The sequence below is a fragment of the Prionailurus bengalensis genome, chromosome B1 (assembly GCF_016509475.1).
Source record: "Prionailurus bengalensis isolate Pbe53 chromosome B1, Fcat_Pben_1.1_paternal_pri, whole genome shotgun sequence".
NCBI classification, from domain to species: domain Eukaryota; kingdom Metazoa; phylum Chordata; class Mammalia; order Carnivora; family Felidae; genus Prionailurus; species Prionailurus bengalensis.
In genome coordinates, this window is record NC_057344.1 from 73,183,405 (window position 1) to 73,201,557 (window position 18,153).

At 37.9% G+C, this 18,153-nt stretch overlaps 1 protein-coding gene across 2 annotated transcripts in view; it reads right to left on the minus strand.

Moving 5' to 3' along the window:
* LRAT (lecithin retinol acyltransferase) overlaps positions 1–18,153 on the minus strand; it is a 100,781-nt gene that overhangs the window by 36,519 nt on the left and 46,109 nt on the right. For both annotated transcript variants that reach the window (XM_043566951.1, XM_043566959.1), the window contains 2 exons: positions 8,505–8,712; positions 8,276–8,387 (listed from right to left, as the gene is read on the minus strand). The gene's annotated coding sequence lies outside the window, so the exon portion shown is untranslated. The remainder of the gene's footprint in view (positions 1–8,275; positions 8,388–8,504; positions 8,713–18,153) is intronic.

Sequence of the window (18,153 nt, forward strand, 5' to 3'; positions counted from 1 at the left end):
TAAGCAAAAACACCTATTTTGCAGGGTTACCTTTGTCCCACTTGTAATAGGCCAGACCTTCTAAGTGATATGTCAGCGAGTCACTTGGTAGATCTACCAATGGAAGAAAATTGAAAAGATATATAAAAAAATTAAAAGATGGTCATATGGAATGTGGTTGTTCTGACATGGAAGTTACATAGAACGGCTTCATTGGTCAAAATTAGATAATCCCTTTTTGGAGGAATCTTAGCACTCTAGGTTGAATACACCTCATGTTTCTTTAGACCTCTAGGAACACTTAACATTTATGAGGCATAAATACATATATTTGCTTTAAAAAATTCCAATTTTGTGGAGTACCTGGGTAGTTCAGTTGGTTGCATGTCTGATTCTTGATCTCGGCTCAGGTCATGATCTCACGGGTTTGTAGGATCGTGCCCCACGTTGGTCTCTGCACTGACAGTGCAGAGCCTGCTTGGGATTCTCTCTCTCTCTCTCTCTCTCTCTCTGTCTCTGCCCCTCCCCTGCTCATGGGCTCTCTCTCTTTTCTCTCTCAAAATTAAACAATTTTTACAAGAAATTCCACTTATGTAAAACCTATAGTAAAAATGAGATTTAGTGACAATATTAGTTGAATTGTTAAAAAAATTTCAGCTGACTAAATTTGAAGATCCAGTTGGCTTTATTCAGTGATTCATAAAGTAGGCAGCAACCCATCTAGTAAGAAGAAAGGAGCTCTGTGGGGCTATACAAAATGGAGGATTTTATAAGCAGAAAGAGGGCAGGATAAGGAAGTTAAAAGAATGGATTATTTCAGGTAAGTTACCTTCCTGTAGGGGAAGGCAGGGGTCTTATCAAGATTACCTCACCAGTAATGATCAGGACCTTCCAGACAGACTGGTTTAAAATTCCACTCCTGGGAAAGATTGAAACTGAAATTAGATTAGGAATTAAGTCTTGATTGAGCTTAGCAAAAGTGACTCCATTTGGGGCCAATTGTTTCCTTCCCTTTCTTTCCCTCTCCTTCCCATCCCTTCCCTTCCCATCCTTTCCCTTTCCTTCTTTCTTTCTACACCAACATTTTGACAGAAAAAGAAAGAATCTTGGCCCTGGGAAGGGAGGAATGTCTGTGAGGCTCACTCTGGGTTTCTGTACTCCTTCCAGTCTCCATGCTCTGCTGGTTGACTTCTATGTGTGTCCCTACTGCTTTGGTCCCAACCCAACTGCCTTTGAATGATGTGTTTTCTCATCAGAGGACAAACTTGTGGGAACAGATGTAAAACACACACTGATTCAAAATGAGTTTGAGTCCCTTAAGTGTTAACTTCAAGGGAGGCTTTGCATCCCCCACTCTGCCAGGGACTGACACTGGGCCTGACACCCCATAGTCTCAGTGTTTCTCTTCTCTGTGGTCATGAGTATCTGTGCTACCACGTAGGATTTGTGCTTGTGGGGTTTTGTTTTTGTTTTGTCCATTTTATTTTTTGTTTCAAAGTTTTAATTTAAATTCTACTTAGTTAAATATAGTGTAATATTGGTTATAGGACTAGAATTTAATGGTTCATCACTTGCATATAACACCCAGTGCTCATTGCAACAAGTGCCCTCCTTAATACCCATTGCCCATTTGGCCCATCCCCTGCCCACCTCCCCTCCAGCAACCCTAAGTTTATTCTCTATAGTTAAGAGTCTCTTATGTTTTGCCTTACCCTCTCTCTTTTTTTCCTTTTCCCCTATGTTCATCTGTTTTGTTTCTTAAATTCCGCACATGAGTAAAATCACATGGTATTTGTCTTTCTCTAACTGACTTATTTTGCTTAGCATAATACACTCTAGCTCCATCTGTGTCGTTGCAAATGGCAAGATTTCATTCTTTTGATGGCTGAGTAATATTTCATTGTATATATGTATATATACAATGAAATCTTCTTTTTCCATTCATCAATTAATGGACATTTGGGCTTCTTCCATAATTTGGCTATCATTGATAATGCTGCTATAAATATTGAAGTGCACATGCCCCTTTGAATCAGTAATTTTGTATCCTTCAGATAAATACCTAGTAATGCAATTGCTGGTGTAGGGTAGTTCTACTTTTAACTTTTTGAGAAACCTCCATCCTGTTTTCTAGAGTGGCTGCACCAGTTTGCATTCCCACCAACAGTGTAAGAGAGCTCTCCTTTCTCTGCACCCTCACCGATATCTGTTGTTTCCTGTGTTAAATGCAGCCACTTTGACAGGTGTGAGGTGGTAGGTCATCCTAGTTTTGATTTGTATTTCCACGATGGTGAGTGATGTTGAGCATCTTTTCATGCATCTCTTAGCCATTTGGATGTCTTCTTTGGAAAAGTGTCTGTTCAAGTTCTACCCATTTCGTAAATGGATTATTTGGTTTTTGGGTGTTGAGTTTGGTAAGTTCTTTATAGATTTTGGATATTAACCCTTTACCAGATATGTCATTTGCAAATATCTACCATTCTGTAGGCTGCTTTTAGTTTTGTTGATTGTTTCCTTCACTGTGCAGAAACTTTTTATCTTGATTAAATCCCAATAGTTCATTTCTGCTTGTTTCCCCTGACTCCAGAGACATACGTATCTAGTAAGAAGTTACTGCAGCCAAGGTCAAAGAGATTGCTGTGTGGTCTTCTCTAGGATTTTGATGGTACCCTGTCTCATAGTTCGGTCTTTCCTCCATTTTGAATTTATTTTTGTGTATGGCATAAGAGAGTGGTCCACTTTCATTCTTTTGCATGTTGCTGTCCAGTTTTCCCAACACCAATTGTTGAAAAGAATGTCTTTCTTTCCATTGTATATTCTTTCCTGCTTTGTTGAAGATTCCCTGACCATATAGTTGTGGGTCTATTTCTAGGTTTTCTATTCTGTTCCATTGACTTACGTGTCTGTTTTTGTACCAGTACCATACTGTCTTGATAATTACAACTTTGTAATATAACTTAAAGTCTGGAATTGTGATGCCTCCAGCTTTGTTGTTCTTTTTCAAGATTACTTTGGTTATTCAGGGTCTTATGTGGTTCCATACAAATTTTAAGATTGTTTGTTCTAGCTCTGGTGTTATTTTGATAGGGATTGCATTAAATGTGTAGATTGCTTTGGGATGTATAGACGTTTTAACAATATTTGTTCTTCCAATCCATGAGCATGGAATGTTTTCCATTTCTTTGTGTTATCTTCAGTTTCTTTTATAAGTATTCTATAGTTCTCAGAGTACAGATCTTTTTGTTCTTTGGTTAAGTTTCTTCCTTGATATCTCAGTTTTTGGTGCAATTCTAAATGGGATCAATTCCTTGATTTCTCTTTCTGTTGCTTCATTATTGGTGTATAGAAATGCAACAGATTTCTGTACATTGATTTTGTGTCCTGCAGTGTTGTTGAATTTGTGTATCAGTTTTAGCAATTTTTTGGTGAAGTCTTTCAGGTTTTCTACATAGAGTATCATGTTGTCTGCAAATAGGGAAAGTTTGACTTCTTCCTTGCTGATCTGGATGCCTTCTATTTCTTTTTGTTATCTGATTGCTGAGGCTAGGAATTCCAGTACTATGTTAAATAACAATGGTGACAATGGACATCCCTGTCTTATTCATGACTGTAGAGGAAAAGCTCTCAGTTTTTTCCCATTGAGGATGATATTAACTGTGGGTCTTTCGTATATGGCCATTATGATGTTAAGGTATGTTCCATCTATCCCTAATTTGTTGAGATTTTTAATCAAGAATGGATGCTGTATTTTGTCAAATGCTTTTTTGCATCTATGGACAGGATCATATGGTTCTTATTTTTTCTTTTATTAATGTGGTGTATCACGTTGATTGATTTGCAAATATTAAATCAGCCCTGCAGCCCAGGAATAAATCCCACTTGATAATGCTGAATGATTATTTTAATGTACTGTTGAATTAGATTTGCTAGTATCTTGTTGAGAATTTTTGCATCCAAGTTCATCAGGGATATTGGCCTGTAATTGTCATTTTTAGTAGGGTCTTTGTCTGGTTTTGGAATCAAGGTAATGCTGGCCTCATAGAATGAGTTTGGAAGTTTTCCTTCCATTTCAATTTTTTTGGAATAGTTCAAAAAAATACACATTAACTCTCTCTTTCTCTCTCTCTCTTCCTTCCTTCCATCCTCCCTCCCTTCCTTCCTTGTAGGCTTCATGCCCAACACAGAGCCCAGTGTGGAGCTTGAACTCATGACCCTGAGATCAAGACCTGAGCTGAGATCCCAATGGGACACTTAGCTGACTGAGCCACCCAGGTTCCCTGGTATGGGTATCAACTTTTCTTTAAATGCTTGGTAGAATTCCCCTGGGAAGCTCTCTGGCCCAGGAATTTTGTTTGTTGGGAGATTTTTGATTACTGGTTCAATTTCTTTGCTGGTTAGGAGTCTGTTCATATTTTCTATTTCTTCCTGTTTCAGTTTTGGTAGTTTATATGTTTCTGGGAATGTATCCATTTCTCCCAGATTGCCCCATTTTCTGGCATATAATTTTTTATAATATTCTCTTATAATTTGTTTGTATCTCTGTGGTGTTGGTTGTGATCTCTCCTCTTTCATTTGTGATTTTATTTGTGTCCTTTTTTTTTTTTTAATTTTTTCAGTGTTTATATATTTTGGAGAGAGAAAGAGAGACAGAGCACAAGTGTGGGAGGGGCAGAGAGAGGAAGACACAGAACCCGAAGCAAGCTCCAGGCTCTGAGCTGTCAGCACACAGCCTGATGCACGGCTCGAACTCACAAACTGTAAATTTATGACCTGAACAAAAGTCAGCTGCTTAACCGACTGAGCCACCCTGGCGCCCCTCTTTTCTTTTTGATAAGGCTCCCTAGGGCTTTTCAAGTTTATTAATTATTTCAAAGAATCAGCTCCCAGTTTCACTGATGTGTTCTACTGGGTTTTTTTGTTCTATGTCATTTATTTCTGCTCTAATCTTTATTATTTCCCTTCTTCTGCTGGCCTTAGGCTTTATTTGGTATTTCTTTGCTAGTGTCTTTAGGTGTAAGGTTAGGCTGTACATTTGAGACTTTTCTTGCTTCTTGAGGTAGGTCTGTATTGCTATCTACTTCCCTCTTAAGACCTCTTTTGCTGCATCCCAAAGGTTTTGGACTGGGCCTATTGTTTCTTTTTATCAAGATATTCACACCATTCTAAATGAATGTACCTGCATAATTTGTTAGAAAACTAAAGATCTACAGCCTCAGTTAGCAAGTAGAAAGCAGAATATTTCAGAATTTTTCTTTTTATGATGATGTTGTCAGACTCTAAATCCACATCTCATTTTCATGGGAAACCAAAATTTTGCAGATACTCACTAAGGTTGAACAGCATTTAATTTAATGCATGGAATCATGTAATAAATACAGTTCACCAAGATGAAGGTAAAGAATAAGCAAATCCGGTAAGACCACCTTAAAATGAATTAGTAAGAAAACCATTCCCAGCAAATGGGGGGAAAATCTTCAATTATGAGTTATCCTTAAAACAAATTTTATAAACATACAAAAATTAAAATTGGGCCAAGAAGCACATGGGTAGATATAAGGTAAACCCTTTGAATAGGGAGTCCTTACTTTGCACATTTATTTTAGTTTCCTGAAACTAAATCTCTAAAAGGTGGGATGAGCTTTCCAAAACTGTCCTTCTCTTTCTAATTCAAGTGTTCCATTGGTGACGATTTTCCATGACAATGACTATCTTTTTTGTGCTCTTCCTACCTTCATTAGAGTGTTAGATCTCCTCCCCTCCCTAGGATAAGATCATTTTTCTTTTTTTAAAATATTTTTAAAATTTTTTTAATGTTTATTTATTTTTGAGAAAGAGACAGAGTGCAAGCAGAGGAGGAGCAGATAGAGAGGGAGACAGAGAATCTGAAGCAGGTTCCAGGCTCTGAGCTGTCAGCACAGAGCTCGATGTGGGGCTCAAACTCATGAACTGCGAGATCATGACCTGAGCTGAAGTTGGACACTCAACCAACTGAGCCACCCAGGCGCCCCAAGATCATTTTTCTGAAAGGCTATTTCTCTAGCCTTCCACTTGTGCAAAAATATTCTTGACTTATGCAACAATAACATTTGCCTTTGCTTGGATCTCTCATCAAGAAAGAGAAGAGATGGCACAAAAACAGACACTCAGATCAATGGAACAGAATAGAGAACCCAGAAATTGACCCACAAATATATGGCCAGCTAAACTTTGACAAAGCAGGAAAATATGTCCAATGGAATAAAGACAGTCTCTTCAGCAAGTGTGCTGGGAAAACTGGACAGGGACATGCAGAAGAATGAACCTGTATCACTTTCTTACACCATACACAAAAATGAACTCAAATTGGATGAAAGACCTAAATGTAAGACAGGAAGCTGTCAAAATCCTCAAGGAGAAAACAAGCAAAAACCTCTTTGATCTTGGCCTCAGCAACTTCTTATTCAAAACACCTCTGGAGGCAAGGGAAACAAAAGCAAAAATGAACTACTGGGACCTCATCAAAATAAAAACCTTCTGCACAGTGAAGGAAACAATCAGCAAAATTAAAAGGCAACTGACGGAATGGGAGAAGATATTTGTAAACAACATATCAGATAAATGATTAGTATCCAAAATCTATAAAGAATTTATCAAACTCATCACCCAAAAAACAAATAACCCAGTGAAGAAATGGTCAAAAGACATGAGTAGACACTTCTCTAAAGAAGACATCCAGATGGCCAACCAATACGTGAAAAAATTCTCAACATCACTCATCATCAGGGAAACACAAATCAAAACCACCATGAGATACCACCTTACACCTGTCAGAGTGGCTAACATTAACAACTCGGGCAACAACAGATGTTGGTGAGGATGCGGAGAAAGAGGATCTCTTTTGCATTGTTGGTGGGAATGCAACCTGGTGCAGCCACTCTGGAAAACAGTATGGAGGGAGGTTCCTCAAAAAACTAAAAATAGAACTACCCTACGACCCAGCAATTGCACTAATAGACATTTATCCAAGGGATACAGTTGTGCTGTTTTGAAGGGACACATGCACCCCCATGTTTATAGCAGCACTATCAACAATAGCCCAAGTATTAAAGAGCCCAAATGTCCATCGATGGATGAATGGGTAAAGAAGATGTGGTATATATATAGAATGGAGTATTACTCGGCAATCAAAAAGAATGAAATCTTGCCATTTGCAACTACGTGGATGGAACTGGAGGGTATTATGCTAAGTGAAATTAGTCAGTCAGAGAAAGACAAATATCATATGACTTCACTCATATGAGGACTTTAAGACACAGAACAGATGAACATACGGGAAGGGAAGCAAAAATAATATAAAAACAGGGAGAGGGACAAAACATAAGAGACTCTTAAATATGGAGAACAGAGGGTTGCTGGAGGGGTTGTGGGAGGGGGGAAGGGCTAAATGGGTAAGAGGCATTAAGGAATCTACTCCTGAAATCATTGTTGCACTATATGCTAACTAATTTGGATGTAAATTTGAAAAATAAAATTAAAAAGAAAAAAGAAAAAAAGAAAGAGAAGAGAGACCAAGTCGAATTGTAGGCTCATCATTTTCTCCATTAATCTCAGTGTACAGAAGTTCCCCCTTTATCTCTGGTTTCGCTTCCCATGGTTTCAGTTGCCTGTGGTCAACCCCAGCATCCAGCAGTAGGTGATCCTCTTTCCAACTTGTCTTCAGTAGGTCAGTAGTACCTCATGCTACTTCACAATGTCTGTATCATTCACCTCATTGTATCTCATCACATAGCTATTTTATCATCTCACATCATCACAAGAAGGGTGAGTACAGTGCAGTAAGATTTTTGAGAGAGACCACATTCACCTAACTTTTATTACAATATAGTGTTACAATTGTTCTATTTTATTATTGTTGTTAATCTCTTACTGTGCCTAGTTTATAAGTTAAACTTTATCATAGGTATGTATATGTAGGAAAAAACATAGTACATGTAAGTGTTCAGTACTATTCGCAGTTTCAGCCATCCACAGGGGGTTTGGAACATACCCACGGATCCCCACGGATCATATCCCCACGGATAAGAGTAGGAGCTATTATAGTCAGTATTTTTCATGAACTATACTCCCAGCTCTGCCCTGTATGTCATATCCAGGTATTTCCATGCACTGACCTCAAATAAACCACATTAGTATTTCCTGCCAAAATATCCTACATACCTGCCATATCATCTTTGTAGATACCAAAAAGAAAGAATAAGTAATGAAAAATAGAACAACAGCTTTGGCAGAAAATATCAGATAGAGAAAATGAACATACCTTTAGGTCATCACCTATCTTGGGTAAATTTGGTGAAGCCAATGTGTCCAGTGTAAAAATTGAGATCTTCGTGAAAGGTTTCAACGTGTTCTTCATTAATGTGGATAGCAACCTGAAAAAAAAACATTTTTAAACCAGGAAATGAGAAAAAAAGATTTTATGAAAAAGGAAGTTTGTGCTTATAATTTGGTTTAATTGGAATATTAACTGGTCAGTTCTTTACTCCCACCTTAGAAGCTCTGTTTCTGAAGCTTTTTTGGAACTACATGGAGCATATGGTTTGTCATCTCTTAGTTTAAAAAACAACAACAAAAACCATAGAACTTTCTTCTAACTTCTCTTCTCCTCTGCTTCTGCACAAGCATTTCTCTCTCAGCAGTTCCTGCTTCTGCTTGCTGTTGGTGAGGAATGAGTGGCAATGAACTCCATCTGGTAGTCTGGGTAGACGAAGTTGAAGAAGCATAAACAAGTATGGCCTTGTAGCTGACACTAAATCAAAGACTCTTTGTTTCTTCTGGATTGATGACTGATGGCTGCCTCATCAGTACAGTCTCCCTGGAAAAGCATTTCCAGCTTCCTCACCCTGTCTCAGAACTGAATCAGGTGTGAGGCACACCTTTTCTCAACTGCCAGCACCTTACAAAGGAGCTTTCTGTGTCAAAAGCAATGTCAGCTTCATTTTTTTTTTTTTTTAAATCAGGGTGTGGTAAATCTGGCTCACACACCAATGTACAGTCAACTCATACTATGACGGGAAATCTAGAATAGCATGTCTCAGACTGATTTATATGACTGCATTAGTTTACATGATTATATGAGGGTGGAGCCATGTCTTTTTCTTCTTTGTGTCCTAATGCCTAGCACAGTCAGTGCCTGCAACATACAAGCTCTCAGTAAATGTATTAAACTTAAGAGTTTTATTATTTGTTATTTTTCAAAGCTGCCCTTGCAATTACTCTTGTTCCTGTTCATGACCAATGTAAGTGCTGTGAGAACTGGAACCAAGTTTCACAGAGTAGGTAGGCAATACATATCAACTGGCATGGTATTCTGCATATATTCTGGGATAGGACTATTTTACCTTCAAGCTGTCCCATCCTAAAAAAAAAAAAATCTTCACTCTCCTCCCATCCTGTCCAGCCTGCTTAAAACTGCTGATTAGTTTTTCTTGCTCAAGGTTACCAAGGCAAAAATTACTGATTACACTGTGCCACTGTTATTTTAGCATACAGAGGGTTCACAGCTTGCCCATGCTTCCTGCTATTGCAAGTTCTTGGTAAAACTGAGATCTTTGGCAATAACAGGTTTCACTCACTTTACCAGGTGATCTGGCAAAAATAGATGCAGCCATACTGAATGCTATTACTAGGTACTTACCTGCAGGTTCTAATTCAGGATATGTTCTTCCAAATGATAAGAAATAAACCAAATCAGAGGCATTTGAATATTTATTCTGATAATCTTTCAAGTATTTCCAGATGGGGACCTTCACTAGCTATGAATCAGCTTATCCATTTCTCTATTTTTTATGACTTCACAGTGGCCTATGACTAGCAGATTAGTCATCTTGTCTCTTTATTAATGAGTGAAAAGGAGGATTTTTAAAATCAAATGATAAATCTGAATTGTAAATCACTTTTAAATATTAGTTTTATACTCATGCTATACACTGGCAGTTCTAGAAACTAGTTATCAATTTGTGATGGCCAAAATTTCCAGTAACTATCTGTAGATAGCATTGACTGGTGACACTACTCACCCCTTTTCCATCATGGAACATTCTAGCATTGTCCATGACCAACAAAACTGGATAATCTCAAGTTTCAGTGATATTACAGATAATTGAGAACTTGGCCATATTGCTAAATATCAGGTTGCCTCGAGTACCACCAATGAATCCGTCAATGTAAAATATTATATTGTGTTATTGTATTTTTTAAAACTCTAAGCAATTGTATTTTCACAACAGAGGATAATTCAGGAAGGTCATGGTCCAGGTGGATTTTATAAGGGCAAGTCCAGAAACTCCTCTACAGAATATGTTTATACTATGGCTTTTGATAAAGATGAAGTGACTCTAACAAGTGATTCTTATTTTGGGGAAGAGTAAGAGTCTCAAAGCTTCCACGTGGAGTTAAAGAAGAAAGGAAAAAGGAAAAAGAAATTATTTAGACAGATAGTGGCTTACAAATTTCTGGAAAGAATGAAAGAACAAATTCTCTGATATAAGAAATCCAATGAATTCCATACAAAGAAGGAATGGATACATGGTGAACATAACATAACATGGTGAAATTATAGAATACCAAAGACAAAAGAAGCCAGAAAAGAGAAGACTCATTATCATTAAAGGACAGCCAAACTGACAGTTAATTTTTCAGACTTTATTTTTTAGGGCAGTTTTAGGTTCACAGTAAAATTGAGCAAAAAAAAATACAGAGTTTCTATATATCCTTTACCCCTACACATACACAGCCTTCCCACTATCAATATCCTGTACGAGAGTGGTACATTTTTAAAAATCAACAAACCTGCAGTGGTTCATTATCACCAAAATCAAAATTCATAGTTTACAGTAAGGTTCACTCTTGTGTGCATTTTATGGGTTTGCACAAATGTATAATGACATGTATCTACCATTATAGTATTATATAGAATACTGAAAATCCTCTGTGCTTCACCTATTCATCCCTACCCACCCCCACCACTCAGCCCTGGCAACCACTGATCTTTTTACTATCTCCATAGTTTTGCCTTTGCCAAATGCATATACTTGGAATCGTAACAGTATGTAGCCCTTTCAGATTGGCTTCTTTCAGTTAGTAATATGCATTTAAGGTTCCTTCATTCATGTGTTTTCATGGCTTGATAGCTCATTTCTTTTTAGTACTGAATACTATTTCACTGTCTGATGGACCATAGTGTACCTATCTATTCACCTATCGAAGGATATCTTCGTTGCTTCCAAGTTTCGGCAACTATGAATAAAACTGCCATAAATATCTGTGTGCAGGATATTATGTGAACATAAGTTTTCAACCCATTTGGGTAAATATCAAGAAACACAATTGTTGAATCATATGGTAAGAGTATGCTTAGTTTGTAAGTAACTGCCAAACTGTCTTCCAAAGTGGCTGTACCATTTTGCATTCCCACCAGCAACGACACAGAGTTCCTGTTGCAGACATCCGCACCAGCATTTAGTGTGGTCAGTGTTCTGGTATCTCATTGTTTTAATTTGCATTTCCCTAATGACATATGATATTGAGCATCTTTTCATATGCTCATTGCCATTTGTTTATCTTCTTTGGTGTGGTGTTTTGTAAGGTCTTTCGGTCATAGTTTAATTGGGTTGTTTGTTTTATTATTGTTGAGTTTTAATAGTTCATTGTATATTTTGGATAACAATCTTTTATCAGACAGGTATTTTGCAAATATTTCCTCTCTTAATGAAAAAAAGCATCAACAGATATAAAAGTAAAATTTCTGCATAATGACAAAAGGCTAAATTCACAAGTTTGGAAATGTGCATTTAAAAACACAACTTCAAAGTATGGAGAGAAAAACTGAAATAATTATAACAAGAAATTGAAAAATCTATTATGCTATGATAGTCTCTTAGCAAATAATAGTTCAAACAGCCAAAAAGGAAAACAAAACAAATCAAATCAGTTGGAACACAGAAGATCTAGACAATATATCAGCAAGTTTGAACTTGTGTGTGCGTGTGTGTGTGTGTGTGTGTGTGTGTGTCTCTGTGTGTGTATACACATTTGCCTATTAGAAAACACACACATATATGTATCTACACTTGCCAATTAGAGAATACACATTTTTTTCAAGCATACAAGAAATGTCTAGGAGACTAACCACATACTAAGCTATAAAGTAAATCTCAACAAATTTCAAAAAAAAAACAACCCAGTATCATTTATTATTTTTTATCATAATATAATTAGATTAGAAACCAATAGCAAAATAAGTAGAAACCATAAAAATTTGGAAATTTTAAAATATACAAAAAATCCAAGTAACTCATGAGTAAAAAGGGAACATAAAAGAATAAAAAACCCATAAAATTAACATGCAGAATGTTGGCATTACAGCACTAAGAGAAGTATTTATAGCCCCAACTCATTATATGAGAAAAGAAAAAAGATGGAAAATTAATGAGCTAAGCACTCAGCATAAGAAGTTAGGAAGAGATCAGCAAAACAGACACACAAAAAGTAGAAGTAATAAAGGCAAGAGCAGAAATTAATGAGATAAAAAGTAAATATACAATAAATAAATTAAAAACCCAGGTATTAGTCTTTGAATGAATAATAAAAATGAAAAACCACCACCACCACCACAACAAAACTTTAGCAAGGCTAGATCATGAGAAAAACCCAGAAAGGACAAACAAAATCACAACAAGGGGGCATTACTTTAGATGCAAAAGAGATTAAAATATAGAATGATTATGTAATTATTCACTCATGGTAGTAAATTTGAAAAAATACAACAACAAAGTCCTAGAAATATATGGCTAGAAAAACTAATTCAAGAAAAGAATTTAGGGGGTCGCCTGAGTGGACCAGTCAGTTAAGCATCCAACTTCAACTCATGATATGGTTTGTGAGTTGGAGCCCCATGTCAGGCTCTATGCTGACAGCTCAGAGCCTGGAGCCTGCTTCGGATTCTGTGTCTCCCTCTCTCTGCCCTCTCCTGCTTGGGCTCTGTCCCTCTCTCAAAAATAAATACACATTAACCAAAAAAAATTTTTAAAGAAAAAAAGGAAAAGAATTTAGGGGGGTCTGGGTGTCTCTGCTGGTTGGGCATCCAAGTCTTCATTTCAGCTCAGGTCATGAGCTCACGGTTTGTGGGATGAAGCCCCACATCCAGCTCTGTGCTGATGGTGCAGAACCCGTTTGGGATTCTCTTTCTCCGTCTCTCTCTCCATCTCTCTCTATAATTACATCATAAATTTCCTTTTGTATAAATCCGTATTTTCCTCATGTCTACACTTCTTAAAGCCAGAATTGTCATGAAGAGTAGCAGCTCTGTAAAACAAGGAAGCTGCTTTGTCAGTGCTTTGTAGGATTAGCACTTTATTCAAGATTCTTTGGGCCTTAATTCTAAGAAAATAAATAGAACTTCATACGAGCCAAGCAAAATAGGCTTCTCCTTTGGATTATAATGCCTTCTAACATTCTTGGGCTCTTTGTTTTTATGTTAGTGCCTGGTAGGTAACAAAAATTAAAAAAAGAAAAATGGGAGAATTTCTTCCAAAAAATAGCATGAACCTCAAATAAACTGGTTTGCTATAAAGCTTAGTAACACCAGGGAAAAAACTGGAACCACGTATCTTTCAAGATTACATGTTTTCTTGTCTTCATTGCCATTCTCAGAATGTATCTCAGTTCTCTGCAACATGAAAAATTAATTCCTTTACGTAACTGAGCCCTTACAGTTAATATTAATGTAGCTATTTATTTTAAAAGTCTACTGCCACTTCTAAAAATGTCTGAGGGAGTTTACGTATTAGCCCATAGTTCAAAGGCATACTATTATGTTTAAATGCAAAATAAAATAAACTCTGGAAAACATAAAGAAGTTGATGCTATCAAGGACCAGTCATGTTCTGCCTTTTTTGAATGGCTCCCTACCACAAACACTACCTCTTTCCTACACCCTTAAGTAGAGGTTGTTTGTTCCTGAACTTTCCACCTAACAATAGGGGTTGGCTGGGTTTGTTCAACAGAATCAGCAGTACAATGACATTGTTAAGAGTGTGGACTATGGAGCCAAATCACCTGGATGGAAGCATGACTATGCACCTTGAGCAAGATATTAAATGTCACAGAGCCTCAGTTTCCTCACTTGTAAAATGGGGGCTAATAATAGTACTTACCTCAGAGGTGAGAATTAAATGAGCTTAGTATCTGTAAAGCACTTAGAACAGAACCTGGCGCACAGTAGGTGCTAAATAACAATTACCACCTGCCTATTCAATATTCTGCCAATCTCCTGTCAAAATTCTTCCTCTGAAACTTGTGCCTCTCAAATTTTCTATCCTCCATCACTTGCTGTTCCTCTCATCACTCTCTGATTAGTATCAGAGATTTTGGAGCATGGCCTATGATTTTTCTCTCTACCCCAAATCTGCCATAATCCTGCTGTCTTCAGAGTTCATGCGGATGGCCCTTCCAACACCCAGTGCTTTGGCTTCTTCGTCTCCAATGCCCCTCATCTCCACACAGATATCGACAACTCACCCCTTTTCCTTATTAGTACCTGCAGCTACTCCACCTGTAAGATCTTAAACCATACCATTCAACTTTCTTACCACAAACTGCCATTATCCTCATTGCTCCAATAATGCCTGCTTATCCATCAGGATTGTGACTGAAGTCTTATCCCACTCACTCCACATGTCACGTGCTTTTTTCTGGTTTTGCTTCCATTGCCATCTTGCTTTGGTTCAGCACTGTAACCTCTTAAATAACATCTTCAGCTTCTCACTCTTCTTGCCCTTTTTTTCCTTCTGCAATACTTACCCAAATGTGGATCAGTTCAGCGTTCTTTGCTTCTAACACCACACTAAGTAAATCACTCAACCATATGTATAGGAACCATTAACTCATGGTCTCGCTTCTCAGCCCAGCTCGCCATTCCCCTCGCGAGCCCTGCATTTCTTTGCAAACCTCCTGCTCCCCTGCTCTTCTCTCATATCAAGTCACCAAGTTCCACCTGAACCACTGCCTAAATATCTTTTGAATCTAAAAGCCCTGCTTGATTTCTTCTCTCATCATCTCTACCCATCTCTTTTACCATCTCCAAAACATTCTCCTCTCAGCTACCAAAGTAATCTTCCTAAAAATTCAAGTACCATCATGTTCCCTACATACTTAATTCCCTTCGGGAACTCCCTACTGCTTCCTGATGGAGGACTGACCCCATAGCTTGACCCCAAGGCCCTCTGTGACTAGGCCGTGTTTACCTCTCTAAACTGCTTTCCCAATTCTTCCAGCCTGCACCTTACACACTCAGTTACTTGTCCTTCCTTGAATGTGCCATATTCTCTCAGACCTCATGCATCTCATATGCTACCTCCTTTGCAAGGATTGCCCTTTTTCTTCTTTTTCTACCTGGGTAACTCCTGTTGATCTGTTATGGTTCACTTCAAGTGTTACTTCTCGTCAACTCTGGGGTAGAGACTTCCCTGACCCTTCCTCTTCCTGAGTAGGCTGCCTGGGTGTCTCTCTTTGTTCTTCTATGTGTGTTATCTCTTTTTAAGTACTTGCCATGTTCCTGGCACCAGTAAATGGTTCATGGATTAATGAATAAGCAAAGACATCCCATTTCCATAAAATAATGGTAAAAACTACAGTAGCATTTCATTTTATACATCCATTTAGAATACAGGTTTTTAAAACTAGTGGAGTTAGTTTTGATGGGGTCAGTATTACAGAGTGACTGACACTCCAGGTAGCTGGCAACTCAAGCTCTCAAGTAACTGGCTCACCAAAACCGAGAATTTGATTGATTGCTACCACTTACTGGAAGCCCAACAATATATTAAACACCTAAGACTGTCTTTTAGCTCTTCTGGAGGCAAGAGTGGATTTAGCAGCTCTACATATCACATCCCCATATACCAACGCTTAATAGAGAAAGGTCTTTCTCTCTTCTATTTCTTTGTTAAAAAGGCAACAAAAATCCTTTTCCAGAACCTTCCCCCACCCCTACCATCACAGTACAGTACAACCTTGGTTTGCAAACATAATTCATTCCAGAAACATGATTGTAATCCAAAGCGTTTGTGTATCTAAGAGAATTTCCCCAAAAGAAATAATGGAAACTCAGGTGATTCATTCCACAACCCAAAAATATTCATTTAAAACAATTACATGGGGTGCCTGGGTGGTTCAGTTGGTTCAGCTGCCGACTTCAGCTTAGGTCATGATCTCATGGCTCGAAGAAGTCTCGTTGAGTTCAGGCCCCACTTCAGGCTCTGTGCTGACAGCTCAGAGCCTGGAGGCTGCTTCATATTCTCTGTCTCCCTCTCTCTCTGCCCCTCCCCTGCTTGCACTCTGTCTGTCTCTCTCTCTCTCAAAAATAAATAAACATTAAAAATTTTTTTAAAAAATTACAATACTGTAATATAATACAAAATAGTAAACAAAATACAAAATACAAAAAAACAAACAAATTAACCAGCACTTACCTTTAAAAACCTTTACGGCCAGTGTGAGGGAGACAAGAAAGAGGAAGCTTGTTGTGTAGGACGACTTTCATGATCACTAACAGAATCACTGCTATCTGTTGGCAGAGTGGAATTGTTTTCTTCTCCTGCAACTTTAACAAGGAACCTATCCAATGACACTTGCTTCTTCCTTCTTTTGAGGATTTCATGGAAACGTGACATTGCATTGTCATTAAACAGATTAATTACTCTCACTGCCAGAGCCTTATTCGGGGGGTGCTGTTTTACAAAATTTTGCACTGTTCCCACATTTGACACATCTCCCTAATCTCATTTGAAGTGGGGGATTCCTTCACCTTTTTCTCCTCCTCCTCTCCAGAGGAGATACAAACATAGACTTCTTATAAAATCTTGCAATTTCGGCCACTCACATACCTCATTCGTACTTCTCAATGATTTCTTTCTTAACTTCCACCATAATCATGTCCTTCTTCTTACTGACTTTCTTTTCAATCTTTTTCTGCATGGGGACCATTGTATATGCTCACACAGACGTTGACTACAGTACAGCATTAATAAACTCTTGTCATGTACTGTATTTAATGTAACGGGCAATAAGGCAGCAGAGGAAAGGGTCTATATCTGCAGGCAGCCTGACCTAGAATGAAGCAAAGCATTCCTGAGCTTACTCTTGTATGGAAAAGCAAAGAACTGTCCATAGGTGCTTTGAAGTGACCAAAAATACACTAGCGCCCGTTGTGAGCACCTTCCAATATTCTCAAAAATCACTCATTGCTGCCAAACACTGCAGCATGAGACAGCGCACCCAAGCATGGGAGACGATCACCCACAATCCCGCAGCGAGACAGAGAGAGAAAGAGAGAGAGATAGAGAGAGAAGAACCATTGGCTCAGTTGTGATCAGGTGACAGTAGGCATCACGTACTACTAGTATTGCAAGGCATTTCTCGTTTATCAAGTTAAAGCGTATTAGAAATGTTTGCGCATCTTGCGGAACACTCACAGAACAAGTTACTCACAATCCAAGGTTTTACTATAGTTCCTTCCAATCTCACGGGCCAAAGCCAGATCAAATTCCAAACCCCTAAACTGGTCACAGACATGGGGAATGGGGGCATTATTTTGGCTTAGACCAATACCATCAGGATATAACTGAGTCACCTGAAGGGAAAGCGCACTAAAACAAAATTATAGTTATAATTAAGGATGAGGAGAGAAATGGCTGTTTGTGTAGGCAACTGGCAGTCTTTGCTAAAACGTGTGTCATCACTAAACAAATGTAGATTTAGCATTAGGCACATTATAGTTTGATTCCCATCTTTGCCATTTTCTGGTTGTGTGACCTTGGGCAACCTTTCTTCCCTTTTAAGACTCAATTTCCTCATCTATATAGCATTATTATGAAGATTAAATGAGATCACATATATAATGTTGCTAACCCACACTGAACATTCATTCATTCATTTAAAAAGATTTTTTGAACATCTACAATGTGCCAGGCATTATGTCCCAGGATATAGAAGTGAATAAGATAGACAGGATCCCTCCCTTCATATAATTTATTAGCAATAAATGTTAGTTTCAAATTTTCCTAATTTTTCTAAGAAATTCAGAAGGACTTTGATTACTTTGACAATCACTTAAAATTTTTTTTTCATGTTTATTTA